This window comes from Geotrypetes seraphini, chromosome 1, assembly GCF_902459505.1.
Source record: "Geotrypetes seraphini chromosome 1, aGeoSer1.1, whole genome shotgun sequence".
NCBI classification, from domain to species: Eukaryota; Metazoa; Chordata; class Amphibia; order Gymnophiona; family Dermophiidae; genus Geotrypetes; species Geotrypetes seraphini.
Genome location: NC_047084.1, coordinates 136,826,218 through 136,852,360, shown reverse-complemented (window position 1 = coordinate 136,852,360; position 26,143 = coordinate 136,826,218). Strand labels below are relative to the sequence as shown.

Below are 26,143 nucleotides of genomic sequence, written 5' to 3'. Positions count from 1 at the left end.
AAAGTGTTGCTACTGAGATTTCTCTCTCCTTTCAGCTTTCTGACCCACGGTGGTGTTAGCTTGTGTACTATAGTTATATGCTTTCTTGCAGAGTATATTATTTGCAGCACATGCAGGTTTTTAGTTCTACCATATTATGAGTATGTCTCTCATTTTACTGCCTATCTATGGTACATGGTTCTCATTGCATTTCTAATTGATATCTTGATATTACTCGCTTTCATATCATATGAATGTCATTAACATGCTTTTCATTAAACGTAAAGGATTAGGATTAGGTGACACATTGACGAAATGGGTTGGGAACTGGATTGGAGGTAGGCTTCAAAGGGTGGTGGTGAACGGCACACCCTCTGAAATGACGGAGGTGATCAGTGGAGTGCCACAGGGCTCGGTCTTGGGCCCAATCCTATTCAACATCTTTATAAGGGACTTGGCAGAAGGGCTTAGGGGTAAAATAACATTATTCGCCGATGACGCCAAACTAAGTAATGTAGTGGGCAAATGCACAATAGATGATGTTTCAATGCCCGACAACATGATGCACGACCTACTCCTACTGGAGCGCTGGTCTAGGTCCTGGCAACTCAGCTTCAATGCCAAAAATGCAAAGTTATGCACCTGGGCAGCCAAAATCCATGCAAGACTTACACCCTAAATGGCGAGAACCTAACAAGAACTGAAGCAGAACGTGACCTAGGGGTGATCGTCAGTGAGGACATGAAGGCTGCCAATCAAGTGGAGCAAGCTTCATCCAAAGCAAGACAAGTCATAGGTTGCATACACAGAGGCTTCGTCAGCCGAAAGCCGGAAGTCATTATGCCATTGTATAGATCCATGGTGAGGCCCCACCTGGAATACTGTGTGCAATTCTGGAGACCGCATTATCGCAAGGATGTGCTGAGACTGGAGTCGGTTCAGAGAATGGCCACTCGGATGGTCTCAGGACTCAAGGATCTCCCATACGAGGAACGGTTAAACAAATTGCAGCTATACTCACTCGAGGAGCACAGAGAGAGGGGGGACATGATCGAGACGTTCAAGTATCTCTCGGGCTGCATAGAGACGGAGGAAGATATCTTCCTCTTCAAGGGTCCCACGACAACAAGAGGGCATCCGTGGAAAATTAGGGGAGGGAAACTACGAGCTGAAACCAGGAAATTCTTTTTCACAGAAAGGGTGGTTGATCGCTGGAATAGTCTTCCACTACATGTGATCGAGGCCAGCAGCGTGCCTGATTTTAAGGCCAGATGGGATCGTCACATGGGATCTATTCACAGGGCAAAGGAAGAGGAGGGATCTATTCACAGGGCAATGGTAGGGGAGGGACATTAGGGTGGGCAGACTGGATGGGCCTTGGCCCTTATCTGCCTTCTATTTCTATGTTCTATGTTCTAAAGGGGTTTAACAATCCTGTGAAAAGACTCAAAATTCTACGGTATACAGAACAATATTAGCCTGATATTATACTATATCAGGAGACACACCTCAACGCTCTTGAAGCCCTAAAAGTTGCTCCTTCCTGGGCACACACACCCTTATTTTCTCCTTCCTTTGGTAGGAAGCATGGAGTTATTACTTTAATAAGGAAACGTCCCGATATCAAAATTGTTTCCTCATCACATGATACAGAGGGTCGTTGGCTTAAAACCAATTTACTTGTTGTTTCTACCCACCTCAACATATATAATGTGTATGCCCCAAACCAGGACTGTCCTTCCTTTTTTGAGACACTGGCGATTGAAATTGGTACTTCTATCAATCAAACCTGCATGTTAGGAGGTGACTTTAACCTAATATTGTGCCCGGAGAAAGACAGAAAATCAAGGGTTACCTACAAAAAATCCAAATCGTGGTACTGCCTTTAAGATCTGTTATTCCGGTTGAAACTTGTTGATCCTTGGCAACTGATGCACCTGGATGACTCAGTGTATACTGTCTTTTCTTCACCACATGCATCTTATTCTCGTATAGATTTTTTCCTAAATAGTTATTCTTTAGTGAATAAATTGGAATCTTCTGATATACAAGCAATATCTGTATCTGATCACTCATCAATTACACTCTCATTCAAGAATATTGTTTTTTTTAAAAATCAAGGTTACTCTTCACTGTTGTCGGATACTCTCTTTGTTGAACATATAAAAATGCTCATATCCAAGAATTTTTTGATCTTCACCCGATAGACGACACCTCATGGCAAATTACCTGGGACACTTTCAAGTCTTACATAAGAGGCATGATTATATCTTTCACTTCCAGGAAGAAAAAGGAAGACAGAGCGTGCCTGCAGGCCCTTGAGACACAGATATCTGCTTTGGAAGCCTCCAATTTATTGACTATCCAACCAATCCATTCAAGAACAACTATGGAACTTACGTTATGACCCTCTATCTTTCAGACTACTAGTACAGTCATTGATTCTATCCACCCTGGACTACTGCAACATCATTTACGTGGGTATACCTAAAAAAACTGTGAAAAAATTAAGAATAGTGCAAAACACGACTGTCCGCTTAATATTTGGACTGAAAAAAAGCGAACACATTAGTCCTTACTACAAACTGCTACACTGGTTACCAACGGAGGCACGAATAATGTTCAAATTCTCTTGCTTTTGCTTTAAATTGGTGTGGGGAATGGCCCCTACCTATCTCTTATCACATTTCGAGCTGCACATCCCCATGAGGACAACCAGAAATCGCAATATTTTTGCCTATCCAAAGATCACTGATTGCAAATACAGGTCCTTTCTGGACAGAACCTTTAAGTTTCAAGCTAGCAAACAGCAGACAGAGCCGGGTCGACCTACGGCGCATTTCAGAAAGAAATTAAGACAGCTCTGTTCGATAGATTTATCTCCTAGTCAGATACCCCTTCTAAAACTTATTAACAATATGTCAATACTGTGGATTCTCACTAATTGTATTCTCTTTCCACTGACTGTTCAGTGACATCTTCGCCAACTGTATTCTGGAATTCGCCGATTGTCCAGCCCGCTTCACTGTAACATGTTGATATTGTGTTCTCACTAATTGTACTCTATAATCACTGACTATTCAGTGACATCTTCGCCATTTGTACTCTGTAATTTGATGATTGTCCAGCTCTCTTCACTGTAAACCACCTAGAAGTCGCAAGATTGTGGCGGTATAGAAAAAAAAAATGTTATTACAGTTATTGTTATAACGTAAAGCTTAGTACTGTTGCCTCATCGGAAATTTTCTTACAAGCAGCAAACTATTATGCTACCACTAATAAAGCTGGACACCACCTAGCTAACTATTTGAAAATGAAATCTGAAAAGACAAATATACCGGCTATCAGAAACGAATCTAATGATACCTTATAGACTAGCTCTGATATCTGTAATCACTTTCAGGCATACTATAAGGATCTCTACTCTTCGGAATCCCCGCACCCCGATATGATAAATGCTCATCTACAGAACCTCGAGGGTCCCATGCTAGATATGACAACAACACCCTTACTAAGCCTATCCAATTGGACCATCTTGCTGAGATCCTACATTCCATGGCTAAGCGCAAAACACCAGGGCCCAATGGTCTTTTGGTAGAGTTCTACCTTGCATTTCAAGATGTACTTCTTCCAATTCTGTTGCGCTATTTCAATCATCTAATCGAACAGGGTTCGGCGTACAGTACATTCACAGAAGTGGTGATAATTGTCCTTTTAAAACCTGACAAGGACCCCTTGTTTGTTCATAATTATTGCCCTCTATCTTTGATAAATGTAGATGCTAAAATTTATGCGAAACTATTGGCTTCTAGGTTCCAGCTATTACCTAAAATAATCAGCACTGATCAAAACGAATTCATGAAGGGAAGAATGGCCAGTGACAACACTTGGTTTTTATCTCATATAATCTCTTTGGCGTCTTCCAACATGCCTTCTGGTGTGACCATGGCACTGAACACGAAGAAAGCTTTTGATCGAGTAGAATGGAAGTACATGTTCCAAGTCCTGGTTTGGCTTTCATCGTGATTTTATACGTATGATTCGGGTCCTGTACTCCAACCCATCTACAAGACTTCGTATAAATGAAGTGTTCTCTGCAGCCTTTACACCGTCTAGAGGTACACGTCAGGGGTGCCCATTGTCCCCCCTTTTATTCAACTTGGCTTTGGAGCCGCCACTCATTGCTATCAGATCCAATCAATCCATCTTTGGCTTTCAGATTGATGCTTTGACCATCAAGATGTCAGCTTATGTGGACGACGTCCCAACTATATACTACCTTGGAATCCTTGCCTTTCATCAATCAATCAATCAAGTGTTACTCATCAGTATCCAGCTACAAACTCAACACCTCGAAAATGAAGGTTATGTCTCTTGCTGGAAATCCGTGTGGTGATATCATCTCAGCTCTACAGTTGAAATACGCTCCAACAAAAATTGAAATATCTCAGGGTTTGTTTTGGTGCTTCACTCGAAGTGACTTTGGAGTACAATGCTTCCTATATATCACAAATTATTCAAACTACTACCCGGTACTTCCAGATGGTCACCTCTAAAATTGTCCTGGTGGGGTCGTTTAGACTCTTTGAAGATGGTCCTAGTACCGAAAATAATGTATATAAGATATGGAGAACATGGAATATGAGGAACAACTTAAAAGACTGGGATTGTTCTCCCTTGAGAAAAGGAGACTGCGAGAGGATATGATCGAGACTTTCAAAATACTGAAAGGAATCGACAAAATAGAGCAGGAAAAAAATGATTTACAATGTCCAATGTGACACGGACAAGAGGACATGGACTGAAGCTAAGGGGGGACAAGTCCAGGACAAATATCAGGAAGTTCTGCTTCACACAACGAGTGGTGGACACCTGGAATGCTCTCCCAGAGGAGGTTATTGCAGAATCCACCGTTCTAGGATTTGAAAGCAAACTAGATGCACATCTCCTTACGAGAGGCATAGAGGGATATGGGTGACTAAAATTACGCCAGGTGTACACCTGGCTGGGCCTCCGCGTGTGCGGATTGCCGGACTTGATGGACCGAAGGTCTGATCCGGAGATGGCAGTACTTATGTTCTTATATTGTCTATGATTCCATTCTTATTTTTTTCCATCGGTTTACAAGAAATTTAAATCCAACAAGGTCCAATTTTTATAGAACAATAAAGTACCCCGCATAGCCTTGAAAAAGTTGAAATGGGTCAATTTTACCAGCCCATATGATTATCATCTGGCCTTCTTATGTAGGCAAGGGTCTAACTGGCTTGTGGAACCTGATATTGGACATATGCCTGCTTGGTTACAGTTGGAACATAAACTCTTCGATAGGAACTATCTGAAATTTGTTCCTTTTATACAAATGGATGATACTACTAGAAATAACCTTATATTAGCCTCCACCAAATCCGCTCTTCATGCAATTGACAGTCTTGCACCTCTTCCATGGAATGACACTACAAACTCTTCCTTGTGGCGCAATCCTCATTTGAAGATCAATACATAGAGTGGAAGTCTTGGTGTCGCCGGGGCATTTGGTCGATTCATCAGCTGAGACCGGATAGTAACTTTTCTTGTACTATTATATGTATCTGTATTTTTGTTTTGCACAGTTGTAGTTTGGAAAATTAATAAAGGTTTTAAAAAATAAATAAATGGCATTATCTGGATGTCAATCAAGATAAAAAGACTCAGGGCTCCTTTTATGAAGACGCGTTAGCGGCTATATCGCACGCAAATTTTTATCACGCGCTAACCCCTGCGCTAGCCGAAAAACTACCGCCTGCTCAAGAGGAGGCGGTAGCGGGTAGCGCGGCCGGCAGTTTAGCGCATGCTATTACGCGCGTTAAACTGCTAACGCGGCTTCGTAAAAGGAGCCCTCAGTGATGATACTGACATTGTAAATGATTTCTAATCAACCCAAATGGATAGACCAGTGGTTCCCAACCCTGTCTGGAGGACCACCAGGCCAATCGGGTTTTCAGGCTAGCCCTAATGAATATGCATGGAGCAGATTTGCCTGCCTGTCACTTCCATTCTATGCAAATCTCTCTCATGCATATTCATTAGGGCGAGCCTGAAAACCCGATTGGCCTGGTTGGGAACCACTGGGATAGACCAAGGAGCGAGGAGGTGAGGTAGAGTAATCCAAAAGAGGGGTCCAGAGTTTTTCAAATTTTCTCACCGAACGCAACCTCTCTGCCGCAATGCGTTCATACTTAGCCACCAAAGAGACCGTGTTCCACCAGGTAGTGTAATCGGCTGCGGCTAAGTTCTTCCAATGGGAGAGAATAATTTGAATTGCAATGAGGATCAATATATGTAATAAGCTATCGTTCTCTACAGCGAGAGGTAATCGGGCCTCAACATTCCCCAAAATAAGAACTGCATAAGACAAAGGTTTGTTTCTTTGAAGAAGGGCGCACGTATCTGCCCATCCTATGGGCTCCTTTTACGAAAGTGCGCTAGCGTTTTTGGCGCACGTACCAGATTAGCGTGCACTATAGCGCGCGCTAGCTGAAAAACTACCGCCTGCTCAAGAGGAGGCGGTAGCGGCTAGCGTGCACGGCATTGTAGTGCGCGCTATTCCAGGTGTTAAGACCTTAACGCGCCTTCGTAAAAGGAGCCCTATATCTTTCTTGAGATAAGGAGACCAGAACTGAACGTAATATTCCAAATGAGGTCGCACCACAAAGCGATACAGGGGCATTATGACATTCTTAGTCTTGATAACCATCCCTAGCATCCTGTTGTCTGAGAAAAATGTTACAGATACCTCTGGCCAGCAAGCATTTATGCTAATATATATTTCATAATATGTCTTTGTTTAGACATTTCTAACAGTATCTTGTAGAAAAACAACCTATCTTATTACAGTGCAGGAGAGCCAGTTGCCAATATAGCTATGTTTCATACACTGCGTCAGGGCAAACAGACTTCTGGAAAACAACAACATAGTCATTACCACTTGCTGTCCAATCAATTAAACAAGTTTAAACTTTCGAATGACACACAACATCCCCACATCGGTTATCTTCAGCTTTCAGTTGCTCTCCATGGCACATCCATTCAAAGATGGCTGCCAATACTTCAGATTTATTGAAGGGATGTGTCACATGATCCCCACTAGCCAATCCAATCCGTTGGCTGATATATTCACACACTGAAACTTCTAATTGCCGACATCCACTCAATTTCCACATTCAATCCTTCAGGTGGCGTGTGTTTCATAATCTGTACAACCCAACCTCTGTGTATTGATGAAGGAGGAGATCCGACTGTAGGTCGCAAAACCTTTCAACTAGGTGTATGCCTAGGTACCATGCCCTTAAGTGACATCCCTTAGCTAACAGGTACCCACCAGATATGGGTGTGGGACCACGGGGGAAGCATGCAGAAAGTCATCTTACCTGACTCATCTTGCAGCATGGTTTGGCCTTCAGCATCTTGGCTACCACCTGGACTGTTGCTTCTAATTAAGATATATTTTAGATTTTACAATATAAATTACAGAAGCACAGTTTGGGAGAAATTCATGTCTTTGCAAGCATTTTTATAGTTCTTCTGTTCTTTCCAACCTTGTTTCTACAAAGCATCACTATTTCTAATTTGGATATAAGACCCGATTGCGGGGCATATTAAAATATAGAAGGCATGATAGATGCTCCTGAATATCTATTAACCTTTCATGTTCTTTGTTTTCCCCTAAAAACCCTCACCTGAAGCTCAGACTCATAATCAAAAACTTGTGACACTAATGTTACTCAAGTGACAGATAACAAAGTCTTTTAGTGTCAAAAGTCATTTTATTTTTCAACCAAGGAGAACAAGGGCCATGCCTAAGCATATTAAAATATTACTCACTTTGACATTAGGATGACATGAGCGATGACTCCACTAGTAAAGAGAGGCAATCAGTATTCTTCATCTGCTAAGACTCGCTGTAATGCAAAAAAATCCATCACATGTAATGGAATCGGTGCGTACCTAGAAGGCAAAAGTCTCATCCAGTGTGAAATCTGGTTTGAATTGAGCAATTGTAGCCAACCCCGAATTTCTGATATTTAGAAAAGTTCAACCAATCAAAAGTGAACTTACCTGCGGCTTTCTTTAAAATAGGACAATATGGTCATTATTTGTTTGGTCCGAGCCCAACAAAACGGGGAGGTTTGTTTGTTTCAAAGAGGGTTTGTTTGGTTTTTCTACCTTTGACACTTTCTTTAAATCATAGTTTATAAATGCAAATCATTTTGATGAATATCCATATGTATAATTACTTTCAGCAAAGTAGAACCCTGCAGAAATTTTTGTGCAACAAAATCTTTTCCAGAGAAAGGAAAATGGTAAAACCAGAGGACATAATTTGAGGTTGAGGGGTGGTAGATTCAGGGGCAATGTTAGGAAATTCTACTTTACGGAGAGGGTGGTGGATGCCTGGAATGCGCTCCCGAGAGAGGTGGTGGAGAGTAAAACTGTGACTGAGTTCAAAGAAGCGTGGGATGAACACAGAAGATTTAGAATCAGAAAATAATATTAAATATTGAACTAAGGCCAGTTACTGGGCAGACTTGCACGGTCTGTGTCTGTGTATGGCCGTTTGGTGGAGGATGGGCAGGGGAGGGCTTCAATGGCTGGGAGGGTGTAGATGGGCTGGAGTAAGTCTTGACAGAGATTTTGGCAGTTGGAACCCAAGCACAGTAGCGGGTAAAGCTTTGGATTCTTGCCCAGAAATAGCTAAGCAGAAAAAATTTAAAAAAATTTTTAAATTGAATCAGGTTGGGCAGACTGGATGGACCATTCGGGTCTTGATCTGCCGTCATCTACTATGTTACTATGGATTTAAAAGTTGACCTGCATATTTTAAAGAAAGAATTTCTAGTCAATGGATGTGTATCCCATAAAAAAAAAACCTGTAAAAGTTTGATGTCAAGTACATCAACATACCTTCTACAGATTACCAGTTACACACCTGGCCACCTTGATGGGCAGATTGGATGAATCATGTAGGTTTTAAGAACATAATAATTGCCATCAGGCCCAGTATCCTGTTTCCGACAGTGGTCAATACAGGCCACAAGTACCTGGCAAGATCCCAAGATTTTATGCTGCTTTTCCTAGGAATATGCAGTGGATTTCCCCAAGACCATCTTATAAAGGCTTATGGGCTTTTCCTTTAGGAAGTTATCCAAACCTTTTTTAAACCCTGCTAAGCTAACACCCTACACCACTGTCTCCAACAGTGAATTCCAGAGTTTAATTACACATTGAGTGAAGAAATATTTTCTCTGGTTTGTTTTAAATCTACTACTTAGTAGCTTCATTGTGTGACCTAGGTCCTAGTATTTTTGGAAAAGAATGAACAAGCAATTCACGTCTACCCTTTCCACTCCACTTAGCCGTCTCTTCTCCACTTTAGACTTTCCTCATAGGGAAGTCATCCCATTCCTTTTATCATTTTTGTTGCCCTTTGCTATACCTTTTCTAATTCTGCTTCTCTTTTGAAATATGGTGATCAGAATTGCACATAGTAAAAGAGGTATGGCCGTACCATAGAGTGATATAAGGTCATTATAACATTTTCATCTTTGTTTTCCATTCTTTTCCTGAAAATTCCTGACATTCTATTTGCTTTCTTAGCCACCAACTCAAACTGAGCTGAGGGTTTCAACGTATCCTTTTCCTGGGCAGTGACTCCTCACACAAAACCCAGCATCACATAGCTATAGTTCGGGTCCCTAAATGCATCACTTTGCACTTGCTCGCATTAAACGTCACTGCCATTTTGACTCCCAGTCTTCCAGTCTCACAAGGCCCTCTTGCAATTTTTCACAACCCTCTTATGATTTAACGAGTTTGAACAACTTTGTGTCATCAACAAATTTAATTATCTCACTAGTAGGGACAAAATTTCTTTTAATAAACAACTTAAAACCTTATTATTTGTTAAGACTTTTTATTAGCATTATTGGGAAGGCTATTTTAGCTCTCTGTTGATATGCTTTTATGAAAATGTGTTATGAGATTGTTTTGCTATATTTCAGTCGTGTATGTTATATTGTCATCCACTTAGTCAAGACTTACACCCTTAATGGCGAGATCTTAACAAGAACTTGAAGCAGAACGAGACTTAGGGGTGATCGTCAGTGAGAACATGAAGACTGCCAATCAAGTGGAGCAAGCTTCATCCAAGGCAAGGCAAATCATAGGTTGCATTCGCAGGAGTTTCGTCAGCCGTAAGCCTGAAGTCATTATGCCATTGTATAGATCCATGGTGAGGCCCCACCTGGAATACTGTGTGCAATTCTGGAGGCCGCATTACCATAAGGATGTGCTGAGACTGGAGTCGGTCCAGAGAATGGCCACCCGGATGGTCTCGGGACTCAAGGATCTCCCGTACGAGGAACGGCTGGATAAGTTGCAGTTGTACTCACTCGAGGAACGCAGAGAGAGGGGTGACATGATCGAGACATTCAAGTATCTCACGGGCCGCATCGAGGTGGAAGAAGATATCTTCTTTTTCAAGGGTCCCCCGGCAACAAGGGGTCATTCGTGGAAAATCAGGGGCAGGAAACTGCACCGGGACACCAGGAAATTCTTTTTCACTGAAAGGGTGGTTGATTGCTGGAATAGTCTTCCACTTCAGGTGATTGAGGCCAGCAGCGTGCCTGATTTTAAGGCCAAATGGGATAGACACGTGGGATCTATTCACAGAGAAAGGCAGGGCAGGGTCATTGGGGTGGGCAGACTAGATGGGCCGTGGCCCTTATCTGCCGTCTATTTCTATGTTTCTATGTAGTTTGTAGGTGGGGTAGAACTTTTTAAACTAAATAAATGGTAATCTCTAGATCAGGGGTGCCCACACTTTTTGGGCTTGCGAGCTACTTTTTAAATGACCAAGTCAAAATGATCTACCAACAATAAAATTTAAAAAAAACACAAAGCACACTGTATGCATAGAAAATGTTAATCATCATTCCTATTCCAGGGTTTTTCAAAGAGGTCAAAGCAGATGACTCTAAGCACTATCACCTCAGTAACAACCATACAAAAATAGACAAATATACCCCCTCCCTTTTTATTAAACCACGATAGCAGTTTGTAAGTGCAGGGAGCTGCGCTGAATGCCCAGCGCTGCTCTCGACACTCATAGGCTCCCTGCGCTAAAAACCTCTATTGCGGTTTAGTAAAAGAGGACCTTAGTGTAAAATATAGACAGCAGATATAAATTCAGACACATTTTGATCACTAAATTTAAAATAAAATCATTTTCCCTACCTTGTCTGGTGATTTCATGAGTCTCTGGTTGCACTTTCTTCTTCTGACTGTGCATACAATCTTTCTTCCCTTCTTTTAGCCTGTATGCTTCTTTTCCTCCAGACCTCATTCCTTCCCCCCAACTTTTCCTTCCTCTTCCCTGCCCTTTCTTTCTCTCTGCCTCCCTTTCATTTTTTTCTGTTTCTCTTCTTTCCTTCTGTCTCCCTGCCTGCCCTTTTTCTTTCTTTCTCCCTGCCCTCCCCCAAGCCACTGCCATTACCATCGGGGACCAGGACCCAAACGCCACCAATAACAGGCCCCAAGCTCTCCCTGCTTCGGCCAACCAGCATTCCTCTCCCCGACGTCAATTCTGCTGTCGGGAAGAGGAAGGCTGATCAGCCCAAGATCGTGATCAACCTATTGGGGGAAATGCTGCCGGGTCCTGCCTTCGCGGAAACAGAAAGTAGGCAGGACCCGGCAGGAACAAGAACAAATGCTTCACTAACCTGTCTCCCGCATTAGCCCGTAGCGAACGCTTGCTTCAGGGCTCTCAACATGTGCATGCAGGCTTCCCTTCTCCCCCCCCCCTCCCTGGACATAACTTCCGGTTTCGGAGGGAAGAGAAGAGAAGCCTGCACGTACACGTTAGAGCCCGGAGCATAAGTTCGCTAGGGGCTGAAATCTCCAAGCCGTTTTTTTGGGGTTTTTTTTTAATGTTCAGCAGCGGCAGATGACAGCTGGGCGGACCGCCCAGCTAAAAGGCCCTAGGGAGAACACTGGAGAGGAAGGCTGATCGGCCCGTAGATCAGGACGGCAACACGAGTGCGATCGACTCGAGTTGCCTTCCTGAGCTACTGGTCGATCGCGATCGACGCGTTGGGCACCCCTGCTCTAGATCACTGATAAATGTTAAAAAGCAGTGGTACTAACACAGACCACTAGGGAACACCATTATTTACCCTTCTCCATTAAGAATATTGACCATTTAACCCTAATCTGTTTACTTTCAATCAGCTCTTAATCCATAATAGGACATTACCTCCTATCCCATGACTATCTAATTTCCTCAAAAGTCTTTCATAGGGTGCTTTGTCAAACGCCTTTTGAAAATCCAAATACACAATATCAACCGGTTCACCTTTATCCACATGTTTATTCACTGCTTCAAGAAATGTTCTAGATTGGTGAGGCAAGATTTCCCTTGACTAAATCCATGTTGGCTTTGTCTCATTAATCCATGCTTACGTTTATGTTCTGTCATTCTGTCTTTACAATAGTCTTTACCATTTTGCCTGACACCATCAGACTCACCGGTCTACAATTTCCCAGATCATTTCTGCAACCCTTTTTAAAAAAAACAGTGTTATGTTGGCCATCCTCAATCTTCTGGTACCATGCTGGATTTTAAACATAAATTACAAGTTACTAACAATAGATCTACAGGTTCATTTTTCAATTCTATCAGCACTCTGGGATGTATACCATCTGGTCCAGGCAATTTGCTACTGTTCAGTTTGTCAAATTGACCTATGACATCATTGGCGTAATGCCCGTGGCAGTGGTGACCTGCATTGCCATACCGTGTGCCCTTACTCTTCCCCACTGCTTGAGTGCCCCTCACTCATTCCACCACTTCAGTGACCTCCACCCCCATGTACCTCTTGAAATGTTTACCAGCAAAGGAAGCATCTTCCACCTACTGTTCGCAACGGCCGCATTTCCCTTCTGACATCACATCCTGGTCCTGCGACCAGGAAGTGAGGTCAGAAGGGAGCCAAGGATGTAATAGGTCAATTTGATTAACTAAACAGTAGCAAATTGCCTGGACCAGATGGTATACATCCCAGAGTGCTGATAGAATTGAAAAATGAACCCACACTGCTCCTTGTGACCATGGGCAAGTCACTTAATCCTCCCATTGCCTTAGATACATTAGATAGATTGTGAGCCCACTAGGACAGATAGGGAACAATTCTTGGGTACCTGAATAAATTCATGTAAATCATTTTGAGCTCCCTTGGGAGAACAGTATGGAAAATTGAATAAATAAATGCGTGGGACAGCATGCATTTTCAAGTATTAAAATCTTAGCTGGAAGGACATCCCTCTTACCTTTTTCTTTGGTTTAGTACAGGGGTCTCAAAGTCCCTCCTTGAGGGCCGCAATCCAGTCGGGGTTTCCGGATTTCCCCAATGAATATGCATGAGATCTGCTTTCAATGCATATTCATTGGGGAAATCCTATAAAAATGTGACTGGATTGCGGCCCTCAAGGAGGGACTTTGCGATCTTTGGTTTAGTATTATCGTAAGGCAAGATCCTCGCTTTGTTTGGTTCACTTGCTAATGGAGAAATTAGCACGTTGCCATTAATGTGAAAATCCAACCATATGTATAGCTTTTGACTTCAAAATAATACAGTTTATATCTTTGGGAAGTGTGTGTTTTTTTTTAATATATATTACATATAGATTTTCTACTTCCTGCATTGATACCTTTTTGGTATTTATTTTTCCCCATTCTTGATTTTTTTATTAATGTGAACATGACAGAATCAGCCATTTCACCCCTGCGAGAAAAATGACCTTAGCCCACAAGAATGGCCCATGTAAAGACGTGCCACGGCCACTTTTTACTGCAGTTTGGGCAGAATGTTCAAATGCTGTCTGCCGAATTTTCAAATTATTTGTGCAGAATTCCCCCAGGAAAACAACTTGAATTCTTAGTGAATGTCAAGCTCCAACTTACCAAAACAGAATGTTTCGCCTTAATCCAGGGCTGTATAACTCCGGCCCGCAAGTGCCGAATCCAGTTGGGTTTTCAGGATTTCCCCAGTGAATTTGCATGAGATCTTTTTGCCTGCACTGCTTCCATTGTATGCATACTGATCTCATGCATATTCATTTGGGAAATCCTGAAAACCTGGCCTGGCAAGGATCAAGGTTGTGCATCCCTGCCTTAATCACTCGATGCATAAACTCTGAAAAAGAAAAATGTTTTCAACTTTTTCCTAAAAAATCATCATATGAAACAAAAGGGCAGCCCATGGTGAATGTAGAGGGGTATAGTAACATAGTAGATGACGGCAGATAAAGACCCGAATGGTCCATCCAGTCTGCCCAACCTGATTCAATTTAAATTTTTTAAATTTTTTCTTCTTAGCTATTTCTGGGCAAGAATCCAAAGCTTTACCCGGTACTGTGCTTGGGTTCCAACTGCCGAAATCTCTGTTAAGACTTACTTCAGCCCATCTACACCCTCCCAGCCATTGAAGCCCTCCCCAGCCCATCCTCCACCAAATGGCCATATACAGACACAGACCGTGCAAGTCAGCCCAGTACTGGCCATAGTTCAATATTTAATATTATTTTCTGATTCTAGATCCTCTGTGTTTATCCCACACTTCTTTGAACTCAGTCACCGTTTCCCTCTCCACCACCTCTCTCGGGAGCGCATTCCAGGCATCCACCACCCTCTCCGTAAAGTAGAATTTCCTAACATTGCCTTTGAATCTACCACCCCTCAACCTCAAATTATGTCCTCTGGTTTTACCATTTTCCTTTCTCTGAAAAAGATTTTGTTCTGCGTTAATACCCTTCAAGTATTTGAACGTCTGAATCATATCTCCCCTGTCTCTCCTTTCCTCTAGGGTATACATATTCAGGGCTTTCAGTCTCTCTTCATACGTCTTCTGGCGCAAGCCTCCTATCATTTTCGTCGCCCTCCTCTGGACCGCTTAAAGTCTTCTTACGTCTTTCGTCAGATACGGTCTCCAAAACTGAACACAATACTCCAAGTGGGGCCTCACCAATGACCTCTACAGGGGCATCAACACCTTCTTCCTTCTACTGGCTACACCTCTCTTTATACAGCCCAGCATCCTTCTGGCAGCAGCCACTGCCTTGTCACACTGTTTTTTCACCTTTAGATCTTCAGACACTATCACCCCAAGGTCCCTGTGCAGGCAATCATGGCAGGGCCCTACTTGCTTAAGTCCCTAGGGGTTGAAAAGCCAGGCAAAATGTGAGGCTATGTGTGAAAGACACAGTCGCTCGGGGCCCAATATTCGAACCGTGTGAGTTAGCCAGGCTGACTTCAGCAGGTGGCGCTGAGGCTGGGAATTCAACACCAGATATGGCCAATCTTCTAATCGAATCGAATCTTCTATTTCTGCATTGTACATACCTAAGCAGGCTCAAGGCGACTTACAAAGGGAAGTGAGAGGAAGCGGAGAAAGGCAGGGAGAGGAGGGGAGAAGACATTTGGGCAGGGGAAGATCTGAGATGTTCAAGTGTCAAAGAGGTAGGTGTTCAGTTTTTTCCGGATTGTGGTGTAGTTGGGTTCACAACCCCACGTGAAGGATATAACAACGAGAAAGGAGTGGGGAAGGGACACAAAGTCAAACCGCTGTGAGGACAATCAGTTTATTAAAACATCATATATCCACAACAAACATACATCATGAACATGAAATAAGGCAGGCATAAAAATATAAACTGGACCCCAACACGGTTGTTTTTTTATTATGTATTTATATGTACTGTACATATTGGTATTTTATTGTGCACATACTCCATGCTTATTTTGTAATTATATGTTTCAGATTGTATATATGTGTATGGTTCCTTTTATTTTGCTCTTCTGTCTTTATAGGCTAACTTTTCCATTGTAGCTCCAACTTTATGGAACGCCATGCCACCTCAACTCCGCCTCGAAAATTCACTCGACAGATTCAAGACTAAACTAAAAACTTTCTTATTCCAAGACGCATACCATAGCGTCTAAATATTTCCTTTCCAGTAGCTAGCAAAATAAATATGAACCGCATTTAAGAAGCGATCCCCATTCCTGGTGTTTTATTCTCCCCCCTTTTCCCTTTAATTAATTTGTTTTTGATGATGTAATTATTAACGTTCCCCTCCCCCTTTCCCCTCAAGCTCATGTTCGTATTTGTAATTTGCCTATTTAATGTTCACATTTCCACCCCCCTACAAAATTTATTTTAACTTTTCATTTTTAGCATTGTAAATCGGCCAGGTGGAGCTCTAACTTTATGGAATGCCATGCCACCTCAACTCTGCCTCGAAAATTCAGTCGACAAATCGTAAGCACCCTGGTGTATGAGTTTCAGAGCGTTAGATTGAGTACGAAATGCTATGGATAACCAGTGCAAGCTCTTCAAAATAGGAGAGGCTCATATCGGGCCAGTCCCATAAGCCATCGTGCAACAGAGTTTTGTATTCATAGTATTTCTTCGTCTCAATGGCCACGAATTTGGACTTGGAGAATGAGATGTACAGCGTCAGCATCTATGAGACAAACATGTTTGGGTTTTTTTCTGTTACATAGATTTTTTTTGGACCCCTGTTAAGTTACACAGGTTGGACAGTTTTAGATCTATTAGATGCTGGCACTGTCATCTAGACATTGAGACACTGGATCATCTGTTGTTCTATTGTCCTTTGATACTCAACTTTTGGAAGTCAATATGGGGACAGATTAATACCATACTGGATTCATCAATTCCATTGACATATGAGTAACATTATTGCATATTAAGCCCCCTATGGACCACTATAAAGGCTGGCTTTTCCTAATTATGACTGGGATAGCCATGCAGATGGTAATTTGTAATTGGATAAATTATGATCGCCTCAATTTTCCTTTTTGGTGGGCAAATTTATGCTCAAGTTATAGGTATGAAAAAATGATTGCTGACATGTTGGGACATAGTAATTTATTTAAACTGGTTTGGGGTCCGTTGACGTCTTTTATTACTTCATTATAGTTGTCTTTTCTCTTTAATTTTTGTTTATTTCCACATAATAATAATAACAGTTGATATACCGCAGGACCATGAAGTTCTATGCGGTTTACAATGGTTAAAAGATGTTACAAATTAATTAGAATTAACAAGGTTAGAAGCTAGTTATCAACAATGCTAGAGATCAGTTATTGTGGAGTAGGATTGTACAGGTTAGTTGCCTAAATACTTCAGGAACAGATATGTTTTTAGGTGTTTCCTAAATTCCCCATAAGTAGTATGCGTGAGCATACATCCAGGGAAGGGTGGGAGGGTGGGAGGGGGGCTATTTTTTTTAGCCCTTTGAGTATATACATCCAGGGTGGGATTGCATTACTATTTTAAATAGGGAAAGGTTATTGAAAGAATCTGTGTATTTGTGTTTTTATTGATTAGTCTTTGGGTGGGATAAAATGGCTGCTCATGTATGTCTGTAAGATGAATGTGCTTTTCTTGATTTATTATATGTTTATATACTTGGGTATTGCACTTTAATATTTGGAAAATCAATAAAGAATTAAAAAAAAAAATTCATAGTAAAAAAGGAGAAAAAATGAATAATAATAACAATAATTTTATTTCTTATATACCGCCATACCATAAGTTCAAAGCGGTTTACAACAAGAATTGTACAATGAGAGTATGCGATATTTACAGCAAGAAACATATTTTTGCAACAAGATACATATGTTTGGAACAGGATACATAAGTTCAGGGCGGCTTGCAAGCAGATACATGCAATGAGAAAACGTAGTGTTTGCAACAAGAAACAAATGTTTAGATCAGGATACTGAACTACAAAGTGGTTTACAACAGGATACAAGAGATCAAAGCGGTTTACAGGAAGATACTTGCAATGAGAATAAGAGAGGTTTACAGCAATATACTTCTAATGGGGGAGGGGTGGGGGGAGAGAAAGGGCTTTCAGGGATATAAAATTGGCGGAGGAAGAGAACTCAGGTTGCATTAAAGAGACAAAGTCAGAATACAGAAGGCAAATATGCTGAGGAAGGACAAAGTGAAACTGTGATTCAGATGGTGGGATTCTACATATTTAAACCCGTGCCAAGCTGTCTATGGAAGCGATACACAGGGCTCCTTTTACGAAGATGCGCTAGCGTTTTTAGCGAGTGCTACATTGCCCCGCGTGCTGCACACTAACACCTCCATAGAGCTGGCGTTAGTATTTTCCATGTAGCGCGGGGTTAGCGTGCGCGGCATTGCAGCGCGCGTGCGCTAAAAACCCCAGCGCACTTTTTGTAAAAGGAGCCCACAGTTTGACTCATCAGAGCTCTGTATAAAAGTAGTCAGAATTTCATCTTTGTTCATGTAACATGTACGATTCCTACTGCGCCGAGCTCCACAAGACAACAGAGGGAACATTAAATACGGTAGGCAAATGTGTAAAAAATCAATCGAATTGAATTGGGGGAAAAAAAAAAAAAAATCTTTGCTAGGGCGAACCATAGCTCTCGGATTTCAGGTTTACTGAACTATTCAATAAGAAAATCCCATTTGCCAGACTCAACTAAAGAACATCATTCAGAATTCATTTATCTTGTAGATCTGAAATCCATAGAAAGTTACAGCAAAAAACTTTATTTATTTTCCTATTTCATTCATCTATTGGCTAAATCGAAATGTAATCCCAGAATGTAAAAGCTGCCCAGTGACATGAAAGGTAATTAGATGATTAAATAGAAAAGTCTTTACCATGGGTGATCACAATTTCATGTCATAAGGCATCGGTCATAGCAGGAAGCATCACAGTTATTAATGTGGCTACTCTTAAGAAAGTGCTATTTTACTATTAATCCCAGATATTAGGTCTCATTGCACAAGTTAATGGTAAAATGACAAATCTTAAGAGCAGCCCTACTTTCCCCCTTAGTGTGAAGAGTTTCAGTCTCTGGGAACCAGAGTTGCTATTGTGATGTCATGATGCCTCATTCCACCAATGCCTAAGAGCCAACCTCATCAGTGATGTCACAATGGCTTGATTGTTCTAAACTTAGTTCTGCAGTTTATTGAGTCAATATTTGATGTAATGTAATGTAATGTAATTTATTTCTTATATACCGCTACATCCGTTAGGTTGATGCATGCGCATTTACATTATGTAGGTATTTAAACGTCTCTATCCTAGGTATTTTTATTTATTCTGTTTTCCATACCATTCTCCCAGAAGAGCTCAGAACGGTTTACATGAATTTATTCAGGTACTCAAGCATTTTTCCCTGTCTGTCCCGGTGGGCTCACAATCTATCTAATGTACCTGGGGCAGTGGGGGGGATTAAGTGACTTGCCCAGAGTCACAAGGAGCAGCGTGGGTTTGAACCCATGACCCCAGGATGCTGAGGCTATAGCTTTAACCACTGCACCACACTATCTATGATATTTCCCCTTTCCCGCATTTTATTATATAGCAAACTAGCTGATGGCCCGGCGTTGCACGAGTATTTAATTATAGCAATAACACTGTAAATGGATTCAAATAAAGATACTTTCTAGTGGTGAATGAAAATATTTTTTTACTTTATAAAAAGTACAATATTCAAATTATAATGTGAAATATTTGACAAAATGAATACAATACAACTAACACAAAACTTGATTATAAACAACATTTTTAGTTTCACCTCCAGGAGCAAGAACATATACATTATTGGGTGAACCCACCCTTCCCACGTGTGCAGGTGGGCCGCGAGACCCCCAGAACATATCACCCCAGGTAGTGAGGGATCTGCATACCAAGTTTCGTTCAAATCGGTCAAGCCGTTTTTGCGTGATCGCGGCACATACATACATACCTCCGATTTTATATATATAGATATCACTCAGGAAGTAGAAGTCAAATTAAACTGTAATATAAAAAAAAAAAACATTTCTACTAATGTCCTTTTTAAAATTAGGATAGGTGAACACAAAAGTTGTCTATGGAAGAACAGATTGCAAGCGCCTATGCTTTTACATTTTCTGGAAGAAACAAAGCAAAAACAACCGCACGACAAAATGTATAATGATAAGAAAAGTGAGGAAGGAAATGTACACTTCAACCTGGGATAAAAGTGAGTTTATTATAGTACAAAACATATGGCCTCCAGGAAATTGTCCAAACTTTTTTTAAACCCCGCTACGCTATCCGCTCTTACCACAACCTTTGGCAATGCGTTCCAGAGTTTAACTATTATGTGAGTGATAAAACATTTCCTCCTATTGCTTTTCAAAGTATTTCCCTGTAACTTCATCGAGTGTCCCCTAGGCCTTGTAATTTTTGACGGAGTGAAAAATTGATCCACTTGTCCCCGTTCTACTCCACTGAGGATTTCGTAGACTTCAATGATATCGCCTCTCAGCCGTCTCTTTTCCAAGCTGAAGGGCCCTAACTTTTTTAGTCTTCCCTCATATGAGAGGAGTTGCATCCCCTTTATCATGTTAAGTGGGTTTAAAAAAAAGGTTTGGACAAGTTCCTTGAGAAAAAGTCCATAGTCTGCTATTGAGACAGATATGAGGAGAGCCACTGCTTGCCCTGGGATTAGTAGAATGGAATGTTGCTACTATTTGGGTATAGTAACATAGAGTATGACGGCAAAAAAGGGCCAACTGCCCAACAAGTCTGCCCACTCAAGAACCCTCCCTCCTCCCTCCCTCCTGGATTGGCCACTGCAGAAACAGGATACCGGGCTAGAAGGACCATTGCTTTGTCCCAGTAAGGCAATTTTTATGTGAGCCAAGTATAGGACATTCGAGCCATTGTGACATCACTGATGAGGTTGCCTTTTAAGCATTGGTGGAATGAGGCATTATGACATCACAATCTCGGCTCTGGAATGTTACTACTATTTAGGTTTCTGCCAGGTACTTGGGACCTGGATTGACCACTGTGGAGACAGAAGACTGGGCTAGATGGACCGTTGGTCTGACCTAGTATGACGATTCTTACGTGGAGGAGGTGAAAAATGTATCTGATTGTAAACCACTTTGATTTAGACTATAAACCGCTTTGACACGTATTTGAAAGGCTGTAGAGCAAATATTTTAACAAACTATACATTACTGTATAAGAAAGCTTGGGACACATACATTGGATCTCTAAGGGAGGGACTGCTTTTAAAAAGGTGCGTTAGGGCCCTAACACGCGGAATAGTGCACGCTAAAATGCGCTAGCCGCTACCGCCTCCTCTTGAGCAGGTGGTAGTTTTTCGGGTAGCGTGCGCTAAAAATGCTAGCCCTCGGTCTTTGTCTGCCTTCATTTATCTGTGTTTCTAAGTGCCTCTATACCAGCGGTCTCAAAAACGCGGCCCATGGGCCGCATGTGGCTCTCCAGGTGTATTTGCGGCCCACGGTCTGGACACGATCAACAGCATTTCTCTTCCCCATTCCCTTCCTTTTGGAGCAGCAGCGTGTCTGGCCGGCTCGTTCTGTTCAAAGCCACGGGTTGGCGGCTCCTCGTGCTATCCACTCCTGCATCGGAAGCCTTTCTGACATCACAACATCAGAGAGGCTTCAGATGCAGGCGCGGATCTCGCAAGGAGCCGCCACCCGCGGCTTTGAACAGAACGAGACAGCCAGACACGCTGCTGCTCCACCAGGAAGAGAACGGAAGGGGAGAGGAAAGAGAAATGCTTCTGCTACATAGGAAAGGGGGACCCTCAGGAAATGCTGCTACTGCTGTACAGGAAAAGGGAGAGGGAGGGAAAGGGGAAGAGAAATGCCTCTCCTGCACAGGAAAGGGGGAAGGGAAATGCTGCTTCTGTTGCTGCTGCACTCAATTGGGGAAAGAGAGGGAAGGAAGGAGAAGGGAGAGGAGAGGAACAAGAGAAGAAGCCAAGTTCATGGGAGGGAGGGAAGGAAAGGAGATATCAGACCATGGAGGGGGAGGGAGAGATGCCAGGGCATGGGGGAAGGGAAGGAGACATGCCAGACCAGGGGAAAGGAAGGAAGGAGGGATGGAGAGAAAGGAAGGAAAGAGATGCCAGACCATGGAAATAGGACGGAAGAAGAGAGAGATAGGAAGGGAAGGTAAGACATGGAAACGCAGATTTTGAAAAGAAAACAGAAAAATTGAACATTAAGTTAATGCCAAAGATGGATGCAAGGCAGGAGAGAAAAACAGTCAAAGGACAAGAAGGCCCTGGAAACATAGTTGAAAGCACAGAAAAATAAAGTCACCAGACAACAAAGGTAGGGAAAATGATTTTATTTTCAATATAGTGCCAGTTATAGATTGAAATGTGCCAGTTTTGAGAAAGAAAAGATATTAAACTTTAAATGTGAGGGCTGCAGAAAAAATAGAGTTCTTGGAGGGCCAAAGAAAAAATAGTTAATGTCTTATTAAAGAAATGACAATTTTGCATGAGGTAAAACTCTTTATAGTTTATATATCTTTCCTTTTAACTGCTAAAGGAAAGTTTTATAAACTATAGAGAGTTTTACCTCATGCAAAATTGTCATTTCTTTAATAAGACATTAACTATTTTTTCTGCGGCCCTCCAAGTACCTACGAATCCCAAATGTGGCCCTGCAAAGGGTTGGAGTTGGAGACCACTGCTCTATACTGAATGTACATACATTTCATGACAGTTTATGAAACAGTAGAACGCACATATACAGTATAAATATGTACCGTATTTTCACCCATATACCGCGCACCCGTGTAAAATGCGCACACGGGTATAGCGCGCGGGGAACACAAAATTATGTAAAAAAAAATTTAATATAGCGCGCACACGCGTATACCGCGCATGCTAAAACCTCCTCCCGCCTACTCCGAACCGGCATCCTCCCCCCCGCTCGCTTACCCGCGTTTTACAACTTTTTTTTTTCAATCCGATCGGCATCCCCCCTGCGAACCGTTATCCTCCCCCCCCCACTCGCGTCACCCCCCCCCTCCCCCGCGATCCTACATCCCCCCCAGCACCGCAAAACATCTCTTACCCGATTGGGCACCGGCACCAGCACCAATGTAAAATCGTGTATAACACACACATTATATGCATGAAAATACGGTACTATATATGTCCTTCATGACAAACTGCTGATTGTGCATGCCTGTGAATAAAATAACTGCTCTGTCCATAGTGCATACGTGTGTGCATAGTGCATACGTGTATCTTGGCCAGCGTCATCCATTATCTATAAAACATTCAGTCAATAACAGACGCTCTGTTCAACTTCCTTGGAGTTAAGGGTGTAAGTTTTGGAAAGTCTAAAGTGAATTTATGCAGCCTGCAGTGACATTAGATCAGATATTCATAAGTTGACTTGAGCTGTCAGAATGATTTCATACCTCAGAAGCAGATTTACGGTGGCTTTGCTTTTGACGTACACAGAGAGATTAGCATTGATTGATCTTGAATCCTGAACAATGCCCCTCCCTCGTAGAACAGTAACAGAAACTGACTCTCCGATCTGGAAAAATAAAATGATTTATTTGCTTTAGCACATGAAAAATAATAACTATAAGAATACCATTACGACCACTAATAGTTCCAATGATAGTTCAGTTATAATTCCTATCATTAATTTAGGGATCCTTTTGCTAAAATGCACTAGCCAATTTAGGATGTGCTAATAGATTTAGCGTATGCTAATGATTAGCACGTTCTAAATCGATTAGTGCACGCTAAATCAATTAGTGCGCCTTAGTAAAAGGGCCCATAATGTATTGAATAAAACACAAAAAGAAAATCTCCAAACAACTTAAACTCTACTAAACTCTTGCTTCAGGGGATAGATTCTGTAGGAACGTAAGGAAGTTCTTCTTCACCCAGAGAGTAGTAGAAAACTGGAACGCTCTTCCGGAGTCTGTCATAGGGGAAAACACCCTCCAGGGATTCAAGACAAAGTTAGACAAGTTCCTGCTGGACCAGAACGTACACAGGTAAGGCTAGTCTCAGTTAAATTGACCTAAATAAATCCAGTTTAAAGGGAATAGATTCCGTACAAATGTAAGGAAGTTCTTCTTCACCCAATGAGTGGTGGAGAACTGGAATGCTCTTCCGGAGTCTGTCATAGGGGAAAACACCCTCCAGGGATTCAAGACAAAGTTAGACAAGTTCCTGCTGGACCAGAACGTACACAGGTAAGGCTAGTCTCAGTTAAATTGACCTAAATAAATCCAGTTTAAAGGGAATAGATTCCGTACAAATGTAAGGAAGTTCTTCTTCACCCAATGAGTGGTGGAGAACTGGAATGCTCTTCCGGAGTCTGTCATAGGGGAAAACACCCTCCAGGGATTCAAGACAAAGTTAGACAAGTTCCTGCTGGACCAGAATGTACGCAGGTAAGGCTAGACTCAGGGAACTGGTCTTTGACCTAAGGGCCGCCGCGTGAGCGGACTGCTGGCCACGAAGGACCACTGGTCTGATCCAGCAGCGGCAATTCTTATGTTCAGCTTACACTTTCCAAATGAATAACATTTGGTATCTATCCCTGTAATGTCCTGACAGTTCTGGCTCCAACTGACCTGTCTTAAGCGGTGAGCAGAGATGCAGGAATAGGCAGAGGAATAGATATGTGGGTTTTACAGTGATCAGTGGAGCCTTTAACTGCAGGTAGACAACTGGGAGAGCGTTCAGAATTCTAGGCAAAGGTCTGTAGAAATATATGAGTACAGTACTCCCCCGATATTCGCGGGGGTTCCGTTTCAGGAACCCCCACGAATGTTGAAAAACCGCAAATACGGTTTTTAGTGGGGGAGACAGGAGAGGGCAGCCGGAGAGGCAGAAGAGGGCAGGCGGAGCGCCGGCGAGTGAAAGAAATCACACACGGTATGCTCTGACCGCCTCTTCCTGCTTTGACATGCAGCTCCTGATTGGTGAGGCCTGACTTTAGTGCAGGAAGAGGCGGTCGGAGCATACCGCAAGTGATTTCCTTGACTCGCCGGCGCTCCGGCTGCCCTCTCCTGCCCGGTAATTTGTGGTCAGAAAATACCGTGAATACCTGGGACCGCGAATCGCCACCCGCGAATGACCGGGAGAGCACTGTATACAATAAATAGCTCAATCCCAAAGTATAATGTAACTTTTTACGCAAAGCAGAATATTCAATAAGAAGTATAAACATGTGGGCAAGAGTGAGATCGCTCTTTTTCAATGTCCTTCTCTAGCAGTCATCATTTTCAGTTCTGTGATTGGTGGCAGAAGATTTTGTTGCCAAAAGAACCAGTTAGGGTGGAAGTGCCTTCGTGGTATCCACATCACAGAATCTCTCTGATGCACCTTAAAAGGCCCATCTTGGAATGCACTGGGATGGGCCTAAGGCCCTAAGCCACTCCCAGTGTATTTTGGGATGCATTGGGAGGGACCTAAGGCTCTAAGCCAATCAGGGTCTTAATCCACTCCCACTGTTTTGAAGAGGCGGCCCTATTGGCAGGAGAGAGTGGACATCCATCCTGATGATGTTTCATTGAAGGTACAGAGGTGTGTAAGGATGGGAGCTAGGGGAAGTCAGGGGTGTATAGAGGGGTTTCAGGGTGTTTGGGGGGAGTGTCAGGGGGATGTAGAGTATCTGGAGGGGGACTGTGGCTGGGGGAATCGGTGGGTGGGAGGGAAAAAGGAAATGGGGATCTCCTTACCGGTTCAGCTGATCACAGCAGGGGGTTCCACAATCAGCTGAGCCGGTAGGACTCCCCGAATCTGCAGTAATGGGGAGCCCTGCTGGATCAGTGATTGGGGATTCCCCTGCTGCAATACTAACAGGTGCTGTTGCATGATTGACACATGATCAGCGGCTGCCTTTAAGGCGGCTGCCATCTTGGGTGCCGGTTAGAAAATCCGGGGGCTAGTCCCACAACTGGATTGAACCGGTGTACAGTAGGGAATAAACACAGCAGCACAGAACCATCTTTCGCTTTTGAACCATAAACCCAAGGCTGTAAGCAAGCCTTCCCCAACTCAGTCCTCAGGGCGCACTTAATCCCATCGGGTTTTCAGGCTGTTCACAATCTGGAGAATTCTATAAAGTTCGCCTAAAGTTAGGCACCTACAATGGCGTTATTCTCTAAAAGATAAGCACCTTGTCCAAAGCAGCTACATGGTTAGGAGTGGATTGTGGGTGTGTTTTGGAATTAGGGGTCTGTTTTTGACTTAGGCGAAAGCATTTAGGCC

At 42.6% G+C, this 26,143-nt stretch overlaps 1 long non-coding RNA gene across 1 annotated transcript in view; it reads right to left on the bottom strand.

Annotated features, from left to right (window-relative positions):
* Positions 1-26,143, bottom strand: part of LOC117352680 — a 239,166-nt gene that overhangs the window by 34,857 nt on the left and 178,166 nt on the right. Inside the window, exons 2-3 of the long non-coding RNA XR_004537757.1 lie at positions 23,323-23,444; positions 7,843-7,919 (exon numbers count right to left, since the gene is read on the bottom strand). This is a non-coding gene — a long non-coding RNA (uncharacterized LOC117352680). The remainder of the gene's footprint in view (positions 1-7,842; positions 7,920-23,322; positions 23,445-26,143) is intronic.